Consider the following 4293-nt stretch of genomic DNA (forward strand, 5'->3'; position numbering starts at 1 on the left):
GGTCGCAAATTCTACGACCTCGGCGGGTTTGAGAGCGACGTAGACTTGTGGCACGCTCAACGTGCCACACGTTTCGGGGCACACCCGCGGTGAAATTTTCTCGAGTACGCTCGTATTAGTGCCCAAGGAGGTCTGGGTACTTATCGCTGCTATTATGTGGGGGTTCTCGTGAGCGGCGTACGCGAAAGCGACCGGGTGTCTGATATGCGGCGGGCTTCGGCCTCGTCAAGCGTGTCCTCGGGTCTGCTCCAGGGGAATCCACGGCAGTCGTCTGCAGCCTCATCCGCTTGATGCGTTAGGGGCTGGTTGTCGGACGGTGCCGTTTTACCACGATATCGAGGTGTGTTCCGTGTCGTCCTCGGGCGATTCAGATGCGAAAGCGCCGAAGACGCGGGCGTGACCCGTCGTCTGGCGGCTTTGCAGTCTCGGCTCCGTTGCTAGTTCCGGCCGGTCCACCGACAGTGCAGCGGGCTTGGGCAACCCGCACGGCGCGACCGAGTCGATGCAACGAAAAAGAGCGAGCATGAACGTGCTTCTTGCCGCACGGCTCCCACTCGTCTTTCGGGAAGGTTGTGCCGTAGCGAGCTCGAACGCCGTCATCTCGGAGTGCAAAATAAGCGTGTTGGGGCGCCTGAAGGTGGCCTCCGCCGCACACAGACTGCGTCCGGCCCGCCGAAGGCGAGGACGGACGCGCAGTCGAACGATTACCTGGTTGATCCTGCCAGTAATCATATGCTTGTCTCAAAGATTAAGCCATGCATGTCTAAGTACATGCCGAAATAAGGCGAAACCGCGAATGGCTCATTAAATCAGTTATGGTTCCTTAGATCGTTTCTTCCTACTTGGATAACTGTGGCAATTCTAGAGCTAATACATGCAGTGAGCCTGGAGCCCTTTGGGTAACGGGTGCTTTTATTAGACCAAGATCGATCGGGTTTCGGCCCGTATTGTGTGGTGACTCTGGATAACTTTGTGCTGATCGCATGGCCACGAGCCGGCGACGTTTCTTTCAAGTGTCTGCCTTATCAACTTTCGATGGTAGGTTACTTGCTTACCATGGTTGTTACGGGTAACGGAGAATCAGGGTTCGATTCCGGAGAGGGAGCCTGAGAAACGGCTACCACATCCAAGGAAGGCAGCAGGCGCGCAAATTACCCACTCCCGGCACGGGGAGGTAGTGACGAAAAATAACAATACGGGACTCTTTTGAGGCCCCGTAATTGAAATGAGTACACTCTAAATCCTTTAACGAGGATCAATTGGAGGGCAAGTCTGGTGCCAGCAGCCGCGGTAATTCCAGCTCCAATAGCGTATACTAAAGCTGCTGCGGTTAAAAAGCTCGTAGTTGGATCTCAGTTCCAGACGAGTAGTGCATCTACCCGATGCGACGGCTCGGACTGAACATCATGCCGGTTCTTTCTTGGTGCACTTCATTGTGTGCCTCGAGATGGCCGGTGCTTTTACTTTGAAAAAATTAGAGTGCTCAACGCAGGCGAGTCGCCTGAATAAACTTGCATGGAATAATAGAACAAGACCTCGTTTCTGTTCTGTTGGTTTTTGGAATACGAGGTAATGATTAAGAGGGACGGACGGGGGCATTCGTATTGCGGCGCTAGAGGTGAAATTCTTGGACCGTCGCAAGACGAACTACTGCGAAAGCATTTGCCAAGAATGTTTTCATTGATCAAGAACGAAAGTCAGAGGTTCGAAGGCGATCAGATACCGCCCTAGTTCTGACCATAAACGATGCCAACCAGCGATCCGCCTGAGTTACTCAAATGACTCGGCGGGCAGCTTCCGGGAAACCAAAGTATTTGGGTTCCGGGGGAAGTATGGTTGCAAAGCTGAAACTTAAAGGAATTGACGGAAGGGCACCACCAGGAGTGGAGCCTGCGGCTTAATTTGACTCAACACGGGAAAACTTACCCGGCCCGGACACTGGGAGGATTGACAGATTGAGAGCTCTTTCTTGATTCGGTGGATGGTGGTGCATGGCCGTTCTTAGTTGGTGGAGCGATTTGTCTGGTTAATTCCGATAACGAACGAGACTCTAGCCTATTAAATAGGTGCGGGGTTCCCAGCACCTTACAACCTTCTTAGAGGGACAAGCGGCTCCTAGCCGCACGAAACAGAGCAATAACAGGTCTGTGATGCCCTTAGATGTCCGGGGCCGCACGCGCGCTACACTGAAGGAAGCAGCGTGTCTTTATCCCTGTCTGAAAAGACTGGGTAACCCGTGGAACTTCTTTCGTGATTGGGATAGGGGCTTGCAATTGTTCCCCTTGAACGAGGAATTCCCAGTAAGCGCGAGTCATAAGCTCGCGTTGATTACGTCCCTGCCCTTTGTACACACCGCCCGTCGCTACTACCGATTGAATGATTTAGTGAGGTCTTCGGACCGATGTCCGGCGCGGCCTTTCGGTTGCGCCGGTCTGTTGGAAAGATGACCAAACTTGATCATTTAGAGGAAGTAAAAGTCGTAACAAGGTTTCCGTAGGTGAACCTGCGGAAGGATCATTAACGGATTGTGAAGGGTGAGCGCCTCAGCTGCGTCTGCGCCCGACACTTTCTGCCGCTGACCCCGTTTGGACGCGGGGTCGGCTTTTCCCCACGGGGCTGCCTGAATGTGGAGCGGCACCCCGTGACAAATTGTTGCGCCCAGCGGACGCCAACACCGCGACCTTGGACGGTCGGCCAGGTGGCGGACGCGGGTACAAACGGCGCAACGCACTCATAGGTCGGCTTTCGACCCGCCACAGCACCGTGGCTCGAAGCGCTCGAAATGCGCGACCCGACCGCTGCGGGACCGCCTAGTACTGTAAACAGGAGCGGCGGAGCGCGAACGGCGAGTCGTGGTTACGTCGGTAGAAGGCGAGGCTGCGCGTTCCCGAAACGCCAGCCGAGTGCCCTCCCGACCGTTCGAGCGTGCAAGAACGAGACCCGACAATCGCGCGGCGACTGCCAAGTACGAGAGGAACGGCACAAGCGTCGGCGGTCGGTCAAGGAACTGGCGATGTGACGGGTCCGCTGTGCACCAGTGCGTACCGTCCCGCCGTCCGCGGCAAGCGCCTCCGCGTCCTCGGGTGACGGAGGCTGCCGGTCGGTTCTTGCAGGCGAGGGATCTCGCTGGCACCGGTTCGCGTTGACGCGCGGCCGGTCATGGCACGGCGATGCGACGGCCGAGGTGCGCAGTACTCGATGGAGGAACCGCACGCTCCGATGACCGTCCCGCCCTCCGCGGCGTATGCGTACCGACCGTAATGGTTGCAGCAGCGCCGGCCGGCTTTTGAATTTGCCACACGAAACACGGTGCGAGATCGCGGTTAGGGGAGCGTCGACGTTGCCAGGCGTTTTGCTTGCTGCCGAGGGAAAGGCGGCACGGCCACGTCGCGCTCGTCGCGATTAGCGGGTCTGCGCGCTTTGGGAAGGTGCCGCAACGACTTGCCGAAAGAGGAAGCACGGAAGAACGAGGGACTTGGACGTCCCGACAATTGAACGCACTTGCGGCCAGGCCCTTGCTGGCTTCGTTCTTCCGCCTCGAGTAGGCTCGTACGCGGCTCCGGCGCCGAAAGTGGTCCTTGGCACCGACTTCGGTGGACGTGGGAAGTGCCGCGCAAGTACGGCGCGCCTGGCTCCACCTGTTGGCTAAAGTAGGCAGCCGGATCGGCATTTTGGTGTGCGGTGGCAAACCGTGGATGCGAAAAAAGCTTGTGCGATTTCGTGGAACAAAAAGCGGGGGTCCCCCTTTTTATGCGGAGGAGACCGACCCGCCTGCCGTGGTGAACCGCGATGCCACGGTAAAAACGGGAGAGGCTTGTCGATGGGACCGTGCATCCCGCGCTCCACGGAGGCCGGGAGGCGGCCGCCCGAGGAAATGTGTAGCCGTCGAGGCCCGCATCTGCGTGCACTCTTATCCAAATGGGTGTACCGCAGGCATTTTCTGGTTAGGCGGGCCAATGAGAGCGAGCACACAACGATACCTACGGGTCCGGCTTGGAGAACCGGCTTCGACGCCTCCCGAGTATTTATAGAGGGGTGGACCACGAAAGCACTCGCAAGTAGCGAAAGCGAAACGCCGTCCGAAACACACCGTTTGCTCGATTTGCGGCAGCCGAAAAAGGCGCGGCAGAGTTTTGGAGTCCAAGCGTGCGCTGAAAAGCGCCCTTCTTGGCCACTGTTTGGCCGAGTGCCAGAAACGTTTGGTTTTGACTGTACGGAATTGAACAAACACTTTTTCACGACTCTAAGCGGTGGATCACTCGGTTCTCGGGTCGATGAAGAACGCAGCCAGCT

The 4293-nt window shown here is 57.2% G+C and overlaps 2 non-coding genes across 2 annotated transcripts in view; both read left to right on the forward strand.

The window, feature by feature from the left end:
* The first annotated feature begins 705 nt into the window (after positions 1-705).
* LOC142792268 (small subunit ribosomal RNA) lies at positions 706-2520 on the forward strand. The gene has a single exon (XR_012890796.1). It is a non-coding gene; the product is annotated as a small subunit ribosomal RNA (ribosomal RNA).
* Positions 2521-4239: 1719 nt separating this feature from the next.
* LOC142792277 (5.8S ribosomal RNA) overlaps positions 4240-4293 on the forward strand; it is a 153-nt gene continuing 99 nt past the window's right edge. The window contains exon 1 of the ribosomal RNA XR_012890805.1: positions 4240-4293. This exon is cut by the window's right edge and continues 99 nt beyond it. This is a non-coding gene — a ribosomal RNA (5.8S ribosomal RNA).

Source organism: Rhipicephalus microplus, unplaced genomic scaffold, assembly GCF_043290135.1.
Source record: "Rhipicephalus microplus isolate Deutch F79 unplaced genomic scaffold, USDA_Rmic scaffold_209, whole genome shotgun sequence".
NCBI lineage: Eukaryota > Metazoa > Arthropoda > Arachnida > Ixodida > Ixodidae > Rhipicephalus > Rhipicephalus microplus.